Source organism: Xiphias gladius, chromosome 8 (assembly GCF_016859285.1).
Source record: "Xiphias gladius isolate SHS-SW01 ecotype Sanya breed wild chromosome 8, ASM1685928v1, whole genome shotgun sequence".
NCBI lineage: Eukaryota > Metazoa > Chordata > Actinopteri > Istiophoriformes > Xiphiidae > Xiphias > Xiphias gladius.
In genome coordinates this window covers 22,538,355-22,561,817 of record NC_053407.1, presented here as the reverse complement: position 1 = coordinate 22,561,817, position 23,463 = coordinate 22,538,355, and the positions used below count along the sequence as shown (strand labels likewise).

Here is a 23,463-nt window from a genome sequence, read left to right as displayed (position 1 = left end):
CTTTTGCTGCATCAGGCCCCTCTCACCACTAGGAGACTTACCTGGATCATGCCAGCCAGCAGCCAGCTTTCGCTTGGGAAACAGTTTTCCACAGTGGTTGAGGTATTTGGAGGATAAGCTCTATCCATGCACTGCTCCGAGAGGGAGTGGCTAGCACCTGCCACTGCTAACACACTAATATTTAGCGACAAGAGGGTCTCAGCAAAGCCCTGTGGGTAAGCCACAGTGGATTTTTCACTTCACAAACTAGCCTAGTCAAATTGAAATGGCTTTTCCTACTGTTTTGGCTCTGCCCTCTCCCTGCCCTTGACTCGGGGAGCTGCTATTGAAATCAAGTGCACGTACAGACTTGTCAGCTCCATGTAGCCACTAGCAGCTAGCCTAAGTACATCACCCTTATCTGTGATGCCACTTGCTTCCTCCCCTGTCCATACTTGTCTGAGCCAGGTCAACCCCCCCCAACAGACCTGTCTGTTTTGCTGTAATGTAGCCTAAGCCTTTTGTTGAGGAAGGCATTAGCCTATATTTGTGGGCATGGGCGCTTTGTCATCCAGACCTGGGAATGGCTGCTCCAGATGGGTGATTAGTCACCACTGTGTGTATGCGTCTTTGAGAGACTGTGAGAGTGTGTATGTGTGTATGTGACCTAAGATCGGTGTGATTACAAGGGGATGAGACCGACAGCCTAAATGAAGATAAAACACTGGTGCTTGTATTTCTTCATGTCATGCGCTTCTGTACGTGTATGCGAGCACGGATTTTCTGTGTGTTCATCATCTTCCCCCCCACCCCCGGTACTCACATCCCCAATGCAATCTCATCTCTGGTTTGACTCGGCTAGCTTGGCTTCCATCAGCGATTTGGAGTGCAGCTCTCATGCCTGTAGGCTGCTGTAATGATAGCTTTTGGAAAAAAAATATGTGAATGAAAAGCGGAGAGGAGGAAGAGGAGGAGGAAGAAGAGGAGGATGAAAGTGTCACCATCCCTCTATTGTGCAGCTGCAGTCTCATACAGTTTCACGGAGCAGACCTAACAAAAGTAAGAACACGTGCACCATGAAAGATTAATTGGTTGCTGTTAGCTCTAACTCTCATCATCACCTGCAGCAGAGAAGGTAGGGAATACAGAAAAGAAATGTGTTGCCTGGTGTTGGCAAGGATAATAAGGCACCAGGGGGAAAGGCGTTTTTCTCTCTCTCTGGCCGTTGGCTGACAAAAAGTTTCCGAAGTCAAACTCACCAAAGTTAGAAATTGAAGCTGAGATGCTGTTGTTTTCTGTTCACCTGGTCTAGTTAGCATGGTGACGGCTCATCAGCTGGCGCTGATTGCACTGCGGACATGGTTAACAGCCCATTTAGAGGCTGTGTGTGTGTGTGTGTGTGTGTGTGTGTGTGTGTGTGTGTGTGTGTGTGTGTGTGTGTGTGTGTGTGTGTGTGTCCATGCGTGGGTATGAGCACGGTAACAAGCGAACAAGTGTGTGTGCGTGTGTGTGTGTGTGTGTGTGTGTGTGTGTGTGTGTGTGTGTGTGTGTGTGGGGTACACCACTGTCCAGACACATCTGCCTGGCTTTAATTAGTTTTGCCTGGCACAGGGACCGACCGGTCTCTCTTGTGTTTAATAACAACCCAGACAGTGGACATTTATCAAGGTCTGAGTACAGCTTAAGGATCGCACATTCATTTGGCCAAAATCACTTGAAAGTTATTATGCTCTTTTTGTTTCCTGAATCTGGTTGCAAAGAAGTTCCTGTTTCCCCTGCATGGTGGGGGAAGTTGGAAGACCATTCCGCTCTACTGGGAATATTTTGGCTCCATTTCAGTCCTCTCCTTTTATTTGGTTTCCCTTTCCTCTCTTCTCACTTTCTTTTTTCGTCAGTCATTGTATTAATATGTCATGTATCTGACCCAAATTTCCAGGCCCTTGAGTGCTTCTAGCGCTCTTCCTCTGCCCTGTCCCCTCTGCTCTTTTTGATCTGAGCCATCATAGTGGGAAGTATCTCAGGCAGAGAGATGGAGGCTATGTTTCGCTGTTTTCTCAATCAGAATCAGTAAGTGGTCTGGGGGAGAGAACAGACCCATTCTAAATGCCGCCTCCTTCAAAATGTCCCTGTTTTTCCCCTCTTCTGACTGCAGTGGTTTCTAATCAGGGCAGAAGATTTTCGCTGATGAACCAATATGAGCTGACAGACACCCTCCCTTCCCTTAACCTATCTTCTCCCTCTTCTTCCCCTCCATCCCTTCACATCTGTGAATGTTACCTGACGAGACTCATTTGTCACCCCCCCCCCCCCCAATCCTTCTCCTTCTGTCTGCTTGCCCCAGCCACCTGATCCCTCCCTCCTGTTGTTCCACCAGTGCCAACAGAGCTGAAGAGACTGCTGTGTGTGTGTTTGAGTGGGCGGGGAGTCTGAGGTGACAGAAACTAAACTGAGCAGAGCTGAGGTGCACACAGGTGCATCTCCTCAAGATGCCTGAGGGATAGCTGTCAAAGTCTCTGAATTTTGGCCCCAATTCTTTATATCATCCCCACTGTGACTTTTGTGCAGTATGTGTCACTTTATTCTTACTCAGGTCTAGCTAAGCACTCTTTCACGACAGGGTGGCCCCAAGAGTTGCAATACCCACAGGGAGCATCCCTCCAGCTATTGCTCTTCATCAGTCTTCAACTTCTATGCTTTTGTATTGTATGAATATTGCTTACGTTATTATCTCTTAATTTCTGCAACGGCTATTCCCCCATAAGGGATAATAAAGATTTCTACTACTACTATAATATATTGCATGCCAGAAGGGCCTAAAAAATATAGTGAGGAATTCAAAAGCAGCAGGAGCAGCAGCTAACGTTGCCCCCAAGGCTCTGCTTGCAAGCTGAGTGAATGCAAATGGACTTTTTTAAATAAAGCAGAGTTCCCCAGCCATAATAGTCTGAATGCCTAGCACAATGATGCATAGCCCCATATCCCCTCATTCAATTCCACCGCAACTTCCTTTTTGGGTGGGATTGGCTGTCTGATTCCTTCCTCTGTCAGCTCACTGGAGGAGATTGCTTTGATTTTGGGGCAGACTTGACCAGATTAAATGGAGTCGGTCTGGGCCGCGTACACGGGTGGCTCCCAGCCATCATCTCATTTGTGTTTCTCATTGTCGCTTGCAGCTCCCCTCCATTTTGGTTCTCTCCCCTTCCCTTTGTTTGCCTCATGCTTCTGCACAGTATCTGGCCAACGATTGATAAGACTCAATCCCTGACAATGCTTGGCACGCTGCATGGGATCGGTGGCGCTCATGCATTGTGGTGAGTGTGTGTCTGCTCAGGCTTTAGGAAGAAGATGGGATGCGGCTTGTGTCATTGTTTATCTACCTTTCCACTTCCAGATGGTGCTCAGCAGAAAGAATGTGCTTCTTGACACCCACTCTCTTTCTCTGCCTCTCCCTTTCCTCACTCATTCTCTTCCTCCATCTCTCCTGTGGCTTGCTCCGGTATATGGCCATGGTTTCAGGTCCAGAACACGCAGCAGGAGGTGAGGGGGAAGGTGGTGAGAGAATCCGGAAGACAGACTGAGACTTGAGAGGCAGCCCTGGGAGTCATGTGGTAGCCTCCAAAAGTAGCCATGTGTTTGTTAAAACTTAGTGTGAGAACATATGAGATAGTTATCGTACCTCTGAGACTGCAGCACTGTCTTGTCTCTTCATTAGTATTTGTGAATCTGAATCATAATGCACGAGCGTGCCAGTGCAGCAACACGTTTGAAACACTTGACACATTTTCTAATATTTCTTTGAGGTCGTTGAATAATAAAAATCTCGTCTCAGGCAACAATTGAGTTGACGGGCCCCGGTCCTCTTGGCTGTCTGGATTGATGGACGGTCAATTCCACCGGCGGGAGATAATCACAGCGTGTCAGCCTACTCCAATTCCATCTCTTATCTGCGTCTGCCCACTGCCAGCATGCCTCAAATGACCACAGGGACACGCATTTCTCTTGATTGTTCTAAAGCCCCGATGGAGGGAATGTGTTCTACGTACGCAACTGCATCCTCCATTGAATGAACATATTCACCTAAAGTGCACCTTCACCACAGGGGTACTTAAACAAAACTCACCTACCTGTTATGGAAAGTGCGCATACTCATGATAAGGCAGCAAGTTCGGATGTTTTTTTCCCCCCCCTTTCTGCCTGCTGCCTTTTGAGATGAATTATGCACTGTCTGAAGCGTCTGGCGATAAGCCTTTTTTCGCCGTAGAGTCCTTACTGGGAAACCGTTTTCTGTAACATGTCAGTGGTATCAGGTTGGATTCTGGCATTGTCCCGGGTCAGCCCAATGAATATATGAATATGTTTCTACTTTAAAATCCTATTTCCTTCACAATAGGACTTTGATCAAATAAGATTATTTCACCGGAGTGTGTAGTGCAACAATGGACGAGAAAGTCTTCTTGTGTCTCGCATCCGCTCTGCTGGCTAAAGTTCTTTGAGGGGTTATTTTTCCCAGAGTGAGCTGTGCTAATTGTGGCCTAATGACGAGCTGTTATAGCTTAGAGTGGTAAAAAGCAGTAGGTTTGTGAGGCTTGGATGCCTTTCCTGTGCGGGCTGATTACGCTGTCTAGTTAATGCACCCTCCTCGGATACAAATGGAGGGTGGTTATTGCATCAGGAGAGACAGTCGGCCTGTCAAAATTGCCCTCTCCAACAGACATGAGAGGGAGATAAAGAGAGATGGAAAAGAGTGAGAGAGAATATATTCTGGAGAGCCAATTTCACTGAGGGGATGGAAGCTTGGTTGTGCAATTATGAAATATAGCTTACTGTTTCAATAATGGCCTTTTCTCCACAGGCTATATATAGGCCAGTGTAAATGATTTAGAGAATGGTCCACCGTGTCGTATAGATGATGGCCTATACATTCTTACGAAGAGGAAGGACAATTTCCGGTGAAAAATTGTTTCAAGCTAGCATAATGTTGAGCAAGAATGGTGGAAATGACAGCTGGGGACACTAGAAAAAGCAGTGTAGAGCACTTCAGCACTACTCCTTTCTCAAGTTGTTGTCCTTATGCTGCTGTTAAGTCACTTCCAGTTCCTATGCTTGTTGTGCATGAGTGGGAGTGCACGCCGAAGTGTATCAGCTGGAATTCTACAGAAGGACAAAGGGCACTGTCATGTGAGCTGTTTTTCTTTCACTGTAATTAATCAGCAGAGGGTCACATGATTGTTTCCGCCCCAAGATCCATTTTCGTAAAAAAAAATATTTTTCAGCACAACTTTTGCTGTAAGTCACACATGAAAGCCCAGCGAATACATGGCTTCAGCACTGCTGCCAGTTGTGCCAAACACCCACACTGGCTGCAGCACTGCTTACTATGCATCTGTCTGGATAGATACTCAGAGGCTGTACAAGCCCGGCGCTCTTTCAGCAGCTGAGCCAAAGTTGGCGGAAAAAATGGGGTCAGGAACTGAAGAACTCCTTTCTGGCCTGCTAATATAAGAAACAGACACTGGTGAAATGTCAAAGCTGCTAAAAACCAGAAAACATGTTGGACTGGGTTAAATACCATACATACAGGGATTTATGGTTATCCTTACCAGCAGCACAATTACACATGCACATACAATATGTATTAGCATGTTTACATAAACATAAGCAGATGTCTACACTCTGTCATTACGAACTGGTCATCATAAAGTATCTTGGAATCTGTTTTGTACCCACTAATACACTGTCCTCCTAAACGTATGTAAAGCATGGTGTTTCTCTCTTTCATTTGCATTTACGCAGACATAAACTGCAGGGCTGGACTCTATCTCCTAAAATCTATATCTGGGCTGCCACAAATTATTTATCTATTGATTAATCAACTTTTTGCACAGACCAAACTGATGTCTTTAGCTTGAGTTTGTCTGAACGGTTAAAAATCCAAAATGTCTGCATTTGACAAGAATAGGAAACAAAGAAATGCTGCAAATCTTCTGTTTCATAAAATTATAAATTGAGAATTAAAATTATTGTCAGTTAATCTTTTTTCAATTGAAATCACTATAATTTAACACCTGCGGTCATTCTAGCTCTAATTGTTTCAGGATTTATCTATTTCTAAAACACACGGGGGCGCTGACCAATGCGGTTGCTAATGCAAATCAAATTTTAAATACGTCAGACAACTACTGGATCAACAATAATAGGACACGATAATAATAGAACACGATAACACGATAAATTGCCACATTTACTTTACTTTCAGTATTTTTTTTTTTTTAATATATCAGTGCATGTTTGCTTGTTTGTGTTGTCTTCTGATATGCTTGCCCTGATTATTTACAGTACAACCTTAAACTTATGGACTGCACTGTGAGGTTCTTGGTTGGGTTAAGTTCTGTTGTGGTGTCAAAATTTGATGTAGCTCTTCTTGGTTTAATTAGTTTGGATTCAGAAAACTGTTAAAAATTGCAATTTGAGAAAAGTCAATGTAATGTTTATTTTCCAGCCCTAAACACACTCGCATACAGCATGCGCCTCCCTCACACACACCTCCACACCCAGCAATCGGTGAGGGAAGCCCCCCCCGTGGTGCCAGTGTACAGCCATGCCTGACTCCGCACTCTTATTATCATGATTGCCTGCAAAAGGTGGTGGGGACGTTGAGTCCATTCACTCTGCCAGACAGCTTCATAAAGCGGCTGCCAATGGTTCCCTGTGGGGCCCTCATCAGCGGCGGAGAGCCGTGAAGTACCTCTGGACTTTGATCTCTGAAGTGACAATAGTTCTCCTGCTGATAGAGGCAGAAAAGAGAGCAGTGAGGGTAGAAAAACAAGATGGCCGCCCTGCAATATGCATCTGTTGAATGCCTCATAGGGAGGTCATCCAGGAAGTAATGAGGTGAAACGCCGCAGTAGAGCAGTACCTGTCAATCAGCTTTGGACATTGTTGGGTTATAATGAGTGCCCGTTGTGAGTCGTAAGCACCCACATAACTAAGGGACTTGGCTAAATGTAGACCACCTGTACCCTCCTCGTCTGTCTGCCTCTCTTCCAGTAATCTCCTTCATCCTTCATTCTTTTTTCCTCCTCATTGAGAATCAGGCAAGTAATACTACCCATGGACCATTTCCCGAGCATAAGCCAACGTCTGTCTTGCACACGTCTCTTGCTTTGGCATTAAAACCTTCACTTTTCCCCATCCCTCCTCCTCCTCCTCTTCCTCCTCTATCTTCTTTCCATCTTCCACCCCCTCCGGTAGCCGTCACAGCCGCTGAACGATTTCCTCTCACTGGGAGGCCCCTCCGAGTCACTGTGGCAGTGTCAAACGAGGCTCCTATTTAAGCTCATTAAATGTTTCCAAGAGAATAGGAAATCAATGGTGCATACCGGTGCGCAAGAACTTTTCTCTTAATTTAATTTCCCCTCCCCCTTATCTGTTTGCACATCTCTCTCTCTTTCTCCTATCATTCTCGCTTGTTCTCTCCAGCCTGTCATTCTCCTTTAAGCGGTGGAGGTGGTGCTGATGGTTGAGGTGGGATGTTGGGGGGAAGAAACGGTTGCCTTCAGAAACCATTTTGATCTAGTATATGTGACGGGCACCATGGTGCGAGGCTGTCCAGACTTCTCAGTGTTGTTTAGCACTCACCACACAGAGCACAATTGACTTGAAAGTTTTGTGCATACTGACCTCAGCCCTGGAGTTTTAGCTTTTGTTTTTTTGGGGCATGCTGTTATGGGAACAGGTTTGGACCAGAACAGAATGTTGCAGTGAAAACATGTGGGGGAGTAGATCATGGTGATGTTTTGGGTTAAGAAGACCTCAGTGTAAAAATCCTCCTCCCTCATGGTTGTTTCCTCCCCATTTTGACTTTTGTCCATCTTTGTCTATTTGTCTTCATGGGTACACATTTGTGTTAGTTTAAGAACTAGTGTGTGTGTGTGTGTGTGTGTGTGTGTGTGTGTGTGTGTGTGTGTGTGTGTGTGTGTGTGTGCGTGTATATCTCTGGCAGGGCTTTGTGCTGTTTGAAACTATGCCTGGGGGCTGGGCCCACACCTTCTCTGAAACTCCTGTAATTGCTCTTTTGGGACCTTGTCTCTGGCTCTGAGCCGTCTCCATCACTCTCACTCTGTCTTTCTCCCTCACTCTTGGCCTCCTCCCTTCTTTTTTTTTTTTTTTTTTGCCCTCACTCTGACCCCCCCCCCCTCTCTTCTCTCCCTCCATGCCTCATTATGGCTGATCCCCACCTGTTCAATCTGGGAATTCTCTTCTCTTGTCTTCTCTCTCTCTCTCACGCACACGCACACACATACAGAGCCACTCAGCAGTTTTCAGAGCTGGTTCGTGTGCTGTTGGCTGTAAAACAGCTTTGCTAATACTGTTTGGCCAAGAAACGGAAACAATAGTGCCGTCACATTTTTTCCCCCTTTGACTGGTGAAAACAGACAGTTTCTCATCTCTGTTCTGGCTGTCAGAGCACCATTTTTCATAAAGCCTCAGCCCTTCAACCCCCTGCCTTTGTGTACACTAGCCTCAGCCACAGGCTCCTCAACCACAGGCCCGGTCTACTCCATTTCCATTCCAGCCCTCCCTCTATCCTGTCACCCAACAGCCCCACCATGCCTGTTCCCAGGCTAGGGGGCTTACTTTGAGGGATAATGGATGTGGCCAGTTGCAGCTGCTCAGCAGCAGGGCACTATCATAGGAGTTATCTAAGGGCCTGAGTGGCCCGTGATGAATGGCTAGGAGCTGTGTCTCTACCGATCAATAAGACACTAGCACCCAGATGAGCTAGATTCCCCCTCGCTCTCCACTCCCCCCTATCCACACATATATCTCCCTCTCATAATCTTCCAGTATGTTTATGAACTTTTCCCTCTAATTCATGGCCTGAATTGGACCATTGATCTTTTATCCTCGGCTTGTTTTAAATAAAGGGCCAGTATCTCCCCTCCACCCAAGCATGCAAGGCTTCCGACAGCAGTTATTGCTACTCGGGCAGCAAAGCACACAAACATTTCTTTAGCCGGATCGAAGGCCCGTAATCGGAGAGGGAGAGCAGAGAAATCATGAAGCTGCTACCCCCACTCTGCAGCACTGCTGAGGTTTCCATCGCAAGACTGATGCAAGCAGAGGTCCCATGTGGATATACACACTTGTAATGGAGACAAATACAAATGCACACACCGAACAGTCTTGCTTTCAGAGCCTACTGAGCACTACCTATCCCAAAGCAGCTCAAACAGCCCCACCCAATCTGAATTTAAAATGAGATGTTGTCAGTTCACCCTCATCTTTGTCTCACTGTCGTGCACACATGTATGTGAGGTCTCTCCAGACCACCAAAGCATGTGAATTTGTATTTCTACTGTAGAACAACAGGTGTGTCGTAGCTGTCTGTTGGTTTTAGATCTGTTCTTTTGCTCTGCACGCCTGCGCTTTACCAGCAAGGGATTTGCAATGAAAAGAGCCGACTGGAAATCTCTCTCCCTCTCTCTTTTTCCCCTCTGGGGACTTTCAGTAGTCAGTATCTTCCTCTCTTCCTCCACGTCTCCTCTCCTCTCCTCCCCTTTCCTTTCCTCTCTTCTCCTCTCCTCCCCTCCCCTCCCCTCTCCTCTCTTCTCCTCCTCTCTCCTTGCCCCCTCTAGCTCTGATCTTCCCTCTGATCTGCCGTTGTCTGTGTCACAAAGAGCAGATTCTCGGCCTGGTAATTGGATGTCTGCTGGCCACCACACCTGTTGCTGTCAGGGCAGCGGTGTGGGAGAGAAGGGGGGGGTTTGCCCTCTGGCCTCTACGGTTCTAACCCCCTCACCACCACCTTTGCTGTTGGTGCGAACCCACAGGGAGATGGGAGATTGATTCGGCGAGCATGTACATGTGTGGTACAGGGTGCTCTCACAGTTGATTTTGTGTATTTGTAACCTTGAGCTTCACCTCTAGCGTGTGTGTCCGTGCAAATGAATGTGTGTCTTCTCAAATCTGGCCAATGGTCTTCCTCCAGCTAATCCTCTCCTCCTCTCTCTCCCCTTATCCAGAGCCCTGGGCCCTTAATGAAGCTGGGGGTCAGCGGCAGTGTGCGGCTAATTGGCCAAGTTTGCCCGGGGCTCCGGCTGCCTGTGATTGAAGTGTCCAGTGAGGACCCACTGTGCAGCATCCGCTGCACCCTGCTCTGTCCGAGTTCACCAGCCAACACGCTCACTGAGCCCTTGTCTGCCTCTTCCTAGTGAGTAGCACCTGCGGTCATTCTAATTTTACTTACACTGCCAATACTTTGTCCAGTTTTCTTTCTCCTTTTATTATTTTCACGCAACAAAGAGTCCTCAGGCTCAGACTTTTATCAGAATCACCTGTCCTGCATGTCATAGGTGTTTGCTTCTTGTAAACATTTATCTTTTGTGCCTAATTTTTCTAAGCTCCTATGTGTGGTTGTTTTTTTTTTTTTTTTTTTTAAATGGCGAAACTCTCATTCCCACACTTGGTCCCGGCACTTTCCACTTTCTCACTTTCCTTGGCTTGTGCCACCCTCACACTCTTTCTCCTCACTTGTCACAGTGGGACTAGGGCAATTACCACAGCCCCCCATTGGCCAGAAGCCAGAAAAAAAACAACTTCCAGCCTATTTCTCTCACGATGGGTCCAACAGTCCCAGCCCTGGCCAAGCTGTATTGCACTATTCTGAGTTAGCAGGAGGAGTTGGAGGCGATGGCGCGGGGGTGTGGGGGTGTCTCTAATTAGTCAAGCCTCCAGTTTCTACTTGTTAAGGCAGTCCTGGCTCACATTGTTTGGCTGTCAGTACAAGAGTAGAGGTAGCAGGATGATAGTGAGCTCTAGGGAAAGGACTGAGCAGACGGGGTGTACATAGGAGAGAGGCGAGAGTGAGGCAGCAGCTCTGCTGCCCACCAGAGAGTTGACCGTCTCACCTGGGAGATACTCTGCTAAGGTTCAGCCCCCAAGTGCCACAGTACACCGATGAAAACACTTTGTTATTGTGCTCATAGAAGTAGAACATTGATGGCTAGTAAATGATCAACACTGTGTAATTTGTGTATTAGGAAACAATGGTCCAATTATAAGTCAAGTCTTAGCCTACAAGTTATTCTGTCAAAGCTTTATTTGCACACCAGTAGGGTTCTACCCTTGTTTATTAAGGGCCGAAAGTCATTACATTTGCTCTGATGCTCATGAAATGAGGATCGCCAGCAATTAACTGCGACTATAATTGTTTTATATAGACAACTGCAAAATCTTCTTCTGTTCATACTTCAGTCAAGAGGTGGGAAAAACTACGGTCACCATGGCTCACTGAGGCGATGAGATCAATGACAAAGGTGAAGAACATTAACCCGTAATTGCACATTATATGCTGTATTTGAGCTTTACCCAGTGTTCACCACTTCCTCCTAAACTGTGTCTGTGGTGTATTTTAAAACCCGAAGCTGCCGCAAAGCCTCAGGACTTGCTGGTTTCTTAATGTGCTACACTCGTCCATCTGTGGAGGGCTTAGCTTGACAGACAACTCCTTTTCTCATATCATCTCCATAATCAGCTGTTTGCTCAGGTCGTAAGTCTTGTGCTCCACTTTCCATCACATTTCCTCCAGTCCTGCATGCCTGCCAGTCTGCCCGCTGGTGTTAAAGATAAACAAAATATGGCTCATTTGAAATGTAGGCTACCCCAGGTGGTTGTTCTGCGTGTGCTGAATTAATGGAACTTGGGAGGAGAGATGCTTTTGCTCAAAACACCTAAACTACACTTGTGACCCACAACACAACACATTAAAAATTCACACTTCTTACTTTTGGAGTTTTGTTCACTGTTTTTATCCCTTTGTTGTTCCCATGCTTTGTCTCTCATCCCAGAAGATGGTGTAAATGTCATGGTAATGACATGCTTTTTGGTATCCATGAGGATTAGGAGATGTCAGTCATTTCTCCCATGAGGATTTGCCTTGGCACAACCCAGGAGCAAAGAGGTACTTTAGGATGAATGAATTAGGATGCATAAGGGCAAACAAATTTTTTTCTGTTTTGTTTTCTCTTGTTTTCCGGAGGATGGGGCCTATAGTTCTCTCTTCCCTATTGTGTCACTGACCTTTTTATCTGCTGCATTACTTTTAGATAGTCTGATTGTTAATCAGTGCGGTCAACTGCACTCTTACTGTTGTGTGAGACACTCCTTTAGTTTACCTTTTTCCATGTGTTTCTTTGAAAGGGAAACAAGACCATTTAATGGACAGTAATACCTTAGCACATAATATTTCAAAGAGGAGGCTCATAAAAAATATTGTTTTTGAAAAAGGCGTCACGTTTGTTTAGAATATTGCTGATGGCGATAGCCTTACTGGCACTTTTGAAGTTGGTTCAGGTTAATCAAGTGAGGAGAAAGCTGTTCAACATCAAAAGTCCTTTCTATGATTTTCAAAATGACTCAGAATTTAACTATGCATCCCCAGAGATGAGAGTGAATAATTCATTTGTCACACCAAATCAAAGTGATCATCCTAACTTTAATGCCTGCGATCTATGGAAACTCTGAAATTGCTACAGTGGTTATGCCAAATGACAATGTGTCATGTAATCTGAAGCCCATTGCTATGGTGAGGTCATAGTGGAAAAAATGTGCTTTAAAAAATCGCATGATCCTGCTACTTTTTTTTTTTTTTTTTTTTTTGGTTATTTTATGTTTTCTTTTTCTCACGAACCACAGAGTAATTTCTGTTGTTAGTTTTCGCTGCAGTGACAAATAAATAATTAAGTGTCAGGCTTTAAAAATGCATTATCATCAAAGCAAGGTACTGGAGTGCTACCATAATATAACACCTCCAGAATGTGTAAAAGTGGTTAAAAATGCTGCAAGCCCACTCGTGACATACCTGCTAGATGATTAACTTAATCACCGCAGGCTAAAACAGACATGAGGCCCTCATCACTAGCCTAGGTTTGGTTTTCTCATTGAACATGGCAAATACCATGTCCTTGTGATACCAAAATAATGTAAAACACCTTGTTCCCGATTCCGCACCCCTTCCCCGCCCCCTCCGAGCTCCCCTAACTCCAACATGGTTCTGCAGCTCTCAATTTTTCCATCGCCCCCTGTGAATACCCAAGCTGTCGAGGCTGACTGGGCTGAACGTTTTCTTGCCAGGGCACAGTTGGAACAGATCCGGCCTCCGGGCCACATATACTGCTCCACTCCAGCCCTTGCAAACAAGGCCTGCCCTGCACAACTGTCATCTTAATGCTAAGCGCTTTGGATTGCCATAGTAGATTTATTTTTACATACTTAATTGTGTCTTTTGAGACTGCTTGTCCTTTTGGAATGTGATTGCTTTACATGGTTTACAGCTTGCTGAGCATGAGCTGCTGTTTGAATTTACACTGAATCGTCAGAGAAAGAGTCTTTGTTAATCAACAAGGTGTACAATTGCAGAAACCTGTATTGGTTCCACTATTTGAGGATTATCAGAGGCATACTTTTTTTTGAAGCAACAAAGTTTTGAAATGGTTATCTTTCAAATGATGGTATAAGATCTGTCTACCGAGTTAATCGCCAATCTGCACCTTTGGGGACTGAGAAATGTGGCCGTCAGCCTTTCTGGGAACATAAGGTAAACAGCCAGGGCCACTTTAAGGGGAGGCACTTTGAGAGAGAGTCTCCAGATGAGCCTCTCAAACAGTTTCATGTCAGATCCACAGACATACAAATCTACACAATGATCTGCCAAGTTTCAGCAGAATTCACTGGAGCAGGAATAGCAGAGTTTCACACCCCCGCCCCGAGTCTCCGCTACCCTCCTCTCAGCCATCACTGGAGGCCGCTTGGCAGCAGAAGGTGATGGCAAACATCTGCGAAAGTCAGTGTGTGTGCGCGGATGGTTGAATATGCTTACTAGACAGAGAATTGTGTTTTTTATGGGGTTTTTTTTTTTTGTTGCTTTTTTGTTTTTTTTTAAATTATTTTTTAGTATTTTTGGAGGTATCTTTTACATGGCAGCAGACAAGTCAATTACAGTGGAGTGAATGAAATATGAGTGTAGATACAACAAGCAAATTGTTTTAGTTGTTAAAAGGCTCCAGGGCCGATGTTTTAGTATTGATTCTGCAGCTTTGTTGGCAGATAAATGAGCAGAAGCAAGTGGGGAAAAGAAGAGATGATAACGGACTACCTTTGTAGTTAAAGACTTCCTGTGGCTGGCAAAAAAGAAGTAAAGTCAGCCCCCTATTGGCTTTATTCTCCTATTTTTACTCAGTTTTTTTGCACTAACAATGATGTGTTTGCATGCTGACTAGTACATTGTTATGAAAAAAAACTACGAGAGAATGATTCAGCAGGTCCTCTAGATGCTCCTCTGCAGCTGCCAGAGATGTGACTGCTCAGAGTCACTGAAGTCTCTTTTATTTGGATCTGCTGAGCAATATAAATAATGAAATGGAGCCAGTAATTGGTGGTTCTTGGTAATTAGGACCAAGCTGTCAGCTAGGGAAGTTGCCTCAATCTGATGCCACTGCAGCAAGGGCAGTAATTACTATTATCTATGGTGGTTGTTGACACAACAGTAATCCCACCCTTAACCACAATAGTGGGGTTTATGTTTACTGTTCCCACTTTTTAGAGGTTCAGCCACAATAATGCCAAAGACATAAATCTTTAAGTATTTGTGATAATGTCCGTTGAGTAGCTAAAACCAAACCGTTTTTGTAAACGAGGAGGTCTCCCCCCTCGTTTACAGTAATGGCCTTGAATATTCTGCTTGGTGACTATGTGAGCTTGTCCGTATTTTCATTAGTCAAACAGTTTGACTTTTTCCTCGCAGGCGGTGTGACGCCGAACCATAAACAGCATTATCAACCATCTCAGCAGGTTTTCTAATACCCCTGTAATCCTGTCATTTCATTCATGGATACCACTGGGGTTATTCTGGGCCTGGGGCATATCTGCCTGCCTGTCTCTGCTCTTCTGTGTGAGAGATTGGATTCCCCAATTCCCCCTCTGCTCCGTTTTACCACACACACAGACACACACACATGCACAAATGCATACACACTAGCACACATGTCCATTGCTGTATGTTCGCTCATCTCTAGTCAGAATTTCAGTGTAAATGTGCAGGACAGACCTGACGATATAGGGTAGAGGAATATGACACTGTATACTTTTTTATATTGGGGATGATTCGTAGTTGTGGATAATAACTTGCCCTCGCTGTTGTGAAATTCTGTTCATCTGGCTCAAGACTTACAAGCACAGCATATTCCCCATGAGATGGGGAAAGTGAATGGCCTCAAAAGCAGAGTACCCAGGTGACATTTCGTCCCCCTGCTATCATGCAAAGTAATGAACCTGCTGGAGACTCGCATGACTTTAGGCAGGATAGTGTGGAGTGTGATTATTGGGTGACTGGAAGGGGGCAGCTTGAGGACGTGAGGGTGAGCAAAAGTAAGACAAGTTGCTGTTTTCACCTATACAGTAGGACACAACAGGCAAATTGCATCGGCTCTGAATTAAACATGTGGCACCTTGTTGCTTGAGGCGTGATGGACATTCAAACATATCGCAAGGCAAAGAAAATGGCTTTTTAAGTAGGCTATTTATGGTGAAGATATTGTATTCATTTGATTATAATAAAACATCCATTACATTCTGAGTGAACGGCATGGGGAGGTGAGGCCAGCAGAGTGCAGCTCAATGTAATAATAGCCGTGCGTCTGCTCTAAATGAACCAAGGAAAAAAGCGGGTTCCTGTAGATATTAGTTTCCTTTCTAGGGGTGCTCAGATCTGGAGATATGCTTCGTGAGGAGTAATAAAGAAATATATCTGTTTTTATTGTGCCTTGGCGACAGAGTTATGTTTAGAGCTAGTATAAAGAGCTGGAACATGGCGTAAAATGATATTATGGCCCATTAGGTGGGGGCCCAAGCTAAGCATCTCTAGCGGTAACTGAGGACTGGGGGTAATGGGGCCGCGGCGTATTGTCTGTGATCTGCTCTTTCACTTCTCACTGATTGAATCGTCTACATCCCTGGCACTCCATCTCCTGGGGAACCAGAGTAGACGAGGTGATTTTGGCTGAGGACATCACTCTGTCAAACCTGAGAGATAAGAGAATAAGGCGGGGGAACTGTAAGGGGGGCGTTCTGAATCCAAAGAAAAGGTGATGTTCTGATCCCAGGGCGTATAGATGGGCTTTTATTTATTTTTATTTTTTTAGGGATAGAAATCCTTTTGTTCTTTATAGCAGCACATAGGGGCTCTTGCAACAAAACAACCATGGTTTACTTTAGGTCGATTTTCTCCAGCTGTCTCTCTTTGCCCGGCTTATGCTACAGTACAGCCGCCTTAACCATTGCTCTCAAGGTTTTTAGACTTCTGACCTTGTATCTCTGTCTCTCTGATCTGGATCTCTACAGAGGTCTATGCTGCTGGGGCTTTCCCCAGTGGTTATCTATGTTCTTTCTGGCAGAACCTTTACCGTGCACCTCCCTTAGGACCCACTCCAGCTTGACATGATGTAAGGAGGGGTCTGCAACAGGGGAGAAGGAGTAAATTAGCACACCTGGCGTCTCAGGAGTCTCCTCCTTGAGGATCGTCTAAGCCAAGACCCCGTCAGTAAACTCAGCTGCACCTCTATCCCTTGCCAACCTACACCTTCCAGTTGCGTGTTGAATAGGCCAGGCAATGAGCTTAGCGGTATAGTTTATCTGCTGTCCCGGGCAGCCAGCATGGGGGCTCGGGAAGTAATCTGAACCAAGCAGGCGAAGAATTTCAGGCATCCTGAATGGAACCAGATGTGTGTTTTTGTTCACCCTGTCTCGCAACGCATGCTCTTGGTGATTTTTACTTGCGCATAAGACTCAGAGACTTACATGGGTGTTGGTGCATACTTACACATACACGTACATAGAATCACAAAAAGCCTTCAGGGGCAGTCTGGCTTTCATAACGGAACTGGATGATACGATAAGAAACAGGATCATCCAGAAATGGCCACTGCAGGCTTGTTTATGTTTGCATATCATGTGTCCCCTCCCCCTCATAGATTACCACTCAGATTGTGTTGTTTGTACATGTGGTGCTGTTTTGACCCTAAGATGAGCAACACACATAAATCCCTCAGCATTTTTGAGACAGTTTTCCTAATCTTTTCTCACATAATTGTTTTTTCTTTGTTTTGCTTTTGCATTTCGTGTAAACCTTAAAGAATGGTACAAGATGTGTGCAACACAAAGTAATACCACTAACTCGATAACGAGTATAGAAGCAGTTCTGCTGGAAGAAAATTAGAACATCATCACAAATCAAAAGCCATTCACTATGATGTCAACTAAAATTACATTTATTTTTTTCTGGAATTGAAAAAGCAACAGTGTAAATTGTAAACAATACAGGATTTGCCAGTCCCAACAGTGTCTCTGTAATCTGTGGTGGGAACATTGAAGAGATTAGGTGTCTGTCTATGGAGATTATACAAGCCATAGACAGACCTGACTATTTTGAAAAAAATCTTTGCACACCTGAATGAGTGACAGGTATGTATGTGTGTGTGTGTGTGTGTGTGTGTGTGTGTGTGTGTGTGTGTGTGTGTGTGTGTGTGTGTGTATGGGTTTGTGTATATATATTAATATGCGTGTGTGTGTGTGTGTGTGTGTGTGTGTGTGTGTGTATTTGAATGTATATATGTGTGATATACACACACACAGGAGCTCAATCATCCAATCAGAGCACTGAAGAGATTGGTTTGAATGATGCTCACCTTGAACTTACTCAAAGCATATGCATCACCAGTCAGAAAACAGCATTAAAAAGTTTAGAAAAAGACACAAAATGACTCAATAAATCATCTGACCTTCATCAGGTATATGGGCAGCACCACAGATTCCATATATACACCAATTAGCCACAACATTAAAACCAGTTACTGGTTTTATTAATATGTTAAGATTCACTTTTTCATACCCCTTACAGCATTTGTTGAACAGGACTTACATAATGTATATGCATTGATTAAGTCTATCGGTCTTCTGCACTATTTTATCGCTAGCCTCTAGAATGTCTCTTTTACTATTTAAATGATATGAATGACCTGTGAGTATTTCATGCCATTAAAGGTGAGCATCAGTCAAACCAATCTCTGAATTCCTCTGACTGGATGATTGAGGCAGCTTCTAAGTGCATATACTGTATATACAGGATATGGAAGTGTACTGTGGTCTACGGTCTACATTTTGAAAGCCATAGAAACATTGAGGAAAAGTGAGGCATTTACATGAATTGAGATGTTAAACAAGATACGTAATAGATCTTTTTCATAATAGGCCTTTAGACTTATTATAGCAGGAAAAGCCGCAAATTTAGCCGTTATTAATGTTATTAATTACACCTGTGCTTTTGCTGCAATAATAAGTCAATATGTTTGCCAAGAAAAGGTCATTTGCTCAGAAAATAAGAATGTGTTTATGTCTGACTACCTTATGACAACTATTTGTTCCTTGTTACATTGCTTTTGATCTACTGTGACAATTACCATTTTCAAATTTTAAAACTGTAAAACTTAAAGTGTTAACATCACCATCTGATTTCTGGCATTACAACCACATTGCATAAGTGTTGACCGCAAGGCCGTGGCTAAAGCCTTTAGATGGTTCTGCCAGCCGCACACAAAGGCTTTTCAAATCTATTCCACGTCCAAAGACTTGTTCCTCCTTCTTCTTGGCTCTGCTATATCATCAAAGGAAGTGGTGTTCATTGGCTGGGGCTCTTCCTGGGAGGAATGTGTGACTAAGTGTGTGCGTGCTTGTTGTCTGAACATGTAGGCCGGTATCAGCCATCACCACAGGAAATGACCAGCCGTTTGCTTTGAAGTCCCAGCAGAGTTTTTCATTATTCCTACTATCTCCAGAGACACGAGACGACAGACCCGCCCCCTCTCTTACATTGCTGATGGTCTGCGCTCACCCTCCGCTGCTCCCCACTCAGAGCTGTGCCACCAAATGCCTGTTAGAATGCACAACGAGCATTTATTAGCATAGAGTATGGGAGTGCTGGCCGCCACAGGGCACCAACCCCACCACTCCCCCCTCACTTCTACACACCACACTTGCCTGAAAAGGCTGAGAGGGCACGTGTAATTGCATTTTCTTCTCCCTGTGCAGAAACTCAAATGCAAGATACGGGAAATTCTAAGATTCCCCAACCCTGGCTCATCCTTCCACTTCCTATTTCTCAGTTGTTCCCACTTGCCTCACTGCTTACCTCCACCCCCTTCAAACCTCCACTTCCTCTCCTTACGCTCCTAGCATGTCGAAATGTGTGGCATGCGATGAAATTAATTGGATCGCAGGGTAGAAGTGTTCAGCCCCCTGTGGCGTGCTGCTGTGTGAGGTACGATTGGCACACACTTGCCAGAACTCGCTGGAAGACCAGAAGTTGCTCTGTTGCCAGTTTGTGTCAATGTGGAGCTTCACCTCCTACACACAGTTTTAGATGCAAATCTTTTCATACACACTATACCATACACTATTTTCCCCCCTACACACAAAAACAAGAACTGTTTTCTCCAGTGGTTCATACAATATATATGTACAACTTTCAGAGCACGGAGGTAGATGTGTTGTTTATTCGCCAGTAGGGCGCATGCCAAGGCAACATGCCTGGGTTGGGTGTGGTTGAAATCTGGGTTAGGAAATCCCTTGTCGAGGTTATTACATGCAGTAATGCTAATGAAGCTTTTGCTCCAGTAATGGCATTACCAAATGGAAACGCTAACCCACATGTTCTAATCGAGCATCACAATTTACACTGACAAAAATCCTAATGACTAAATGTCTAGTCTACTAGCACCAGGACAGTCTGGATCATGTGTATGTTAATGCAGTTTTTATGCGATACAAAAACAGAGACTCCAAGCTACAGGCTGTTTGTGTATAGTAGCTCATAAAAAGTCCGTCCTAAAGGTGCTTTTTTTGTTGAGACCAGTGCTGATGCTGTAGCTTAATGAATATATAATTCATTAAACAAAATATTTCAAACTTGTCGGTGGATGAGTGTTTTCTGTTTCATGCGCTCTGGTGGCCAAGGGGTTTAAGGCACTGACCATGAACCGCAGCATCCCTGGTTCAGGTCCAGTTGGGGATGTTTGTTGCATGTTGTTCATCGTCTCTCTACCCTCATTTTCTGTCATCTCCATACTGTTGATTATATAAATATAAAGGCTTAAAAATGCGTTAAAAGTTAAAGTTTCCTGATTGAGATAAGCAAATATCTGATAAAAGGATAAATAAGACTACAAATTTGACCAAGCTTTCAGTGCCAACTTACATTATACAGCAGTTTCTGTAATCAATGCTATGGATGCATTTTAGGCAGAACTCAAAAAGCGTCAAAGTTCGATACCCAAACCTACTGTGTCCAGCTCTTCCATTATATGTGTGGAAGCCATTCTTGTGTTGTTAGAAATGCTTTCTCTGTTCAGAGGTTGCTGCCCCCCCCCACCTCTCAGTGCTGATCAGTGCTGTGTGGCTGTGGCTTTTTGACTTTTCTGTTTGGCCTTCTCCCTCCGCCCTGCAGGCTGGCTTTGTCTGATTTATGACAGTCTGGAGCTAATGGTACAGAACCAGGATTTGTGTCTGTGGTGTTGTGGCTGGACCGGTGCCGGCTCATTGGCCTCCTCACTTCTCTCTCAGTCTCTCTCTCTCTCTCTCTCTCTTGCTCCCTCTGGACGAGGTATGTGAGAGAGTGAGATGGCCGTTGAGCGACTCGGCTGTTGATCAGCATCCCGGTGCTCCTACTCATTCGTCTTCACCCCCCCCCTTTTTTTCCGCCAGAGGAACCAGGCTGCAGGCTGGCGGGGGAGCCGACTCACCTTCAGACAAGGCCACCAGACCTTGTCTCACCTTTCATCCCCTTTCATCCCTCATGCTCCCCCAGCCCTTCCTCACACACACTCACACATACAAATTTTCTCCTCACGCTCTGTCCCTCTGTGTCGCCACTGAAGACTGGGGGCAGGCTGCGAGGCAGGCAGGGGGCCTTGTATGTGGGACTGTGTTAATTAGCACGGGAGTCTGGAGACGCAAACCACGTTATCTACCGCCACAACCCCCCCAAAACCCCTCATCTCTCTCCTCCTTCCTCTCTCCCTCTCTCCATGTCTCTGGAGGTTGCTTCCATCATACCGCTTGCGTCGCCAGGTTTGTGAAGGATGTCGCTGCCAGCTGTCTTTTTCATGGATGGCTGCCAACCTCTCCCCATATCTTCCATCCGTTGTCATTTCCTCATTTATTCCCATTTCTCTGTTTTTTCTGCCGCCTCCCGCCATTTATCTGTTAATGAACTCTGTGTCTCAAGCCCCTCTCTGTTTTTCAGCCTTGTCTCAGTGTTTTTTTTTTAGGCAAGGAGAGGGTGTTATGGAGCCCTCATTGGCATGTTGGCGCAGCGCTACCAAGGTCGGGCAGCATGGAGAGTGCCCAGGTCGGCAGACAGTCTGTGTCCATCACACCATGCCAATTCTGCAATCTGTGAGCAGTGTGTTAAGTGCAAAACAGACACTTCATTTCCCATTTGGCCTGGCGGCGGTTGCCTTCTTCAGCGGCCCGCTAAAGGTCAGAAGAGCACAGGCAGACAAAGAGAGCTTTATATCCCATTTGAACAATGAGAATCCCAATCGATCGGCAGCTTCTACTCAACCTTCCTCTCTTTCTGCCAGGCCAAGCAGCATATTTTCTGCGTGGAAGCAGTCCTGCCATGGCGCCTTCAACTCTGATTGAGTTCTTTGCACTGTGGGTGAATTGCAGCACATTCCATTTGTGAGTTTTAGATAGGAAAAGATAGTGAAAGACAGAAGCAGAGCACTAGGCAGTCGATTATTGTACATGTGTCTCAGCCATTTAACGGAGACTGTTGAAAGCGTGGCTGAAATAGCCCACATCCACTGCCCAACCCATTCAAGCAAAAGCGCGCGATTTGTCTGTGTGTCTAGAGACGTTGTATTTGTTTATCTGTGTGCGTGAAAGCGAATCCATTTGTATCTGTGTATGTGTTTTAGTTGCCAAGTAGTCCTGCCTCCCCTGGTGTGCAAGTGCTGTTAAGCTGTCCTGCACTTTATTTGACCCTGGACTCGTGTGAGGTGTCATAGCAAGCCAAGTGTAAAACAGATGTATGCCGAATAAAGACATGAAATCCGTCCTCTTTTTGAAAATGAAAAAATCCCTCCTACATGTGCGCTCACACACGGGCGCACACACACACACACACACGTACTTCTGTCTTTGTAAGGACCCTCATTGAAATAATACATTCCTGAGCCCCTTACTCTAACCTCAACCGTCGCAACTAAATGCCTAACCCCAACCCTTACCCTCACGTAAACCTAAGTCTAACCTGTACTTAAAACTAAGTCTTAACCCTCCAACGGCCCTTTGAAGTTCTGAGGACCGGCCAAAATGGCCTCACTTTCCCAAAATGTCCTAACTCCATACTCAAACGCACAGAGTGCATGTACAGCAAGTCAGTCATTTCTTTGTTCACACTTTATAACTTTTTCTCCAGAGAATTCTGGCTTCATAAATTAAACTCACTTGGCCTTTGATTATATCAATTAATCTGCACTGGCATTGCTTTATGAAGGACAAACTGGGCAAGGCTAATTGTGCCTTTTGTACATACAAAGAATATCCACGTCACTAGTCACTGCTACAAATCTGAAAACAGCTGTCCTGCTCTCCTTCTCCAGAACTATTTCTATGCATCTTTGTTGTTTTGTGTTGTTTATCTGCCTATTTTTCTGTGATGTTCCTCTATTTGTCCTTCTACACACCCAGAACCTTCCCAGTAGTATTCCACCCATGGTAATGTGGGCTTTTGAGAATCGGGGCTTTAAATATTCTCTCATTGATGAACTACTTTGATACCCTTGTTAGAGTGAGCGGATTCCACCATCGGGGGAATTAAGGCCGCTTTTGTGCGCTGAGGCTCCTCGCCACTCAGGGCTGTGATAGTGCCGTCTCTCGGAGAAATAGAGGAACAGGGACAGAGAGAGGGTGGGAGGGAGCATCTCTCTGATCCTCTGCCTCTCTCAGAACCATCTGTCTGGTGCCGGCCCAACATTCTGTGCCGCTTAGTATTAGCACTTACAAATATATACATTTCTCACATCCAGCTTTTGAGAGCAGTCGTACCCCTCGCTGAGTTATGCTCGCCAGGAGATGGGAAGCGAGAGCAGATTGGAGCCGGGCAGAGTTTTGGGAGCGATGCCTGCCATTGCTTCATTGACGGGAAGGGTAGCAGGGAGGGGAGGGGGTACGCACGATTGGATGGATAATGGAATCAAGGCTGTGGATTGGCTGTGTGATCAGGGTTTGTAATATATCCCACACTGTTTAATGGAATATGTTTGCCTCCAGCAGCTTGATATCACAGCAAGGAACATTAACTCTGAATACTGCCTGGTATATGTGCACATCTATCATTCTTATTCTTATACTGATAGAATATTTCCC

General features: G+C 45.1%; 1 protein-coding gene across 1 annotated transcript in view; it reads left to right on the top strand.

The window, feature by feature from the left end:
* The first annotated feature begins 11,269 nt into the window (after window positions 1–11,269).
* plxnb2b (plexin b2b) overlaps window positions 11,270–23,463 on the top strand; it is a 99,160-nt gene continuing 86,966 nt past the window's right edge. Inside the window, exon 1 of the mRNA XM_040132558.1 lies at window positions 11,270–11,297. The gene's annotated coding sequence lies outside the window, so the exon portion shown is untranslated. The remainder of the gene's footprint in view (window positions 11,298–23,463) is intronic.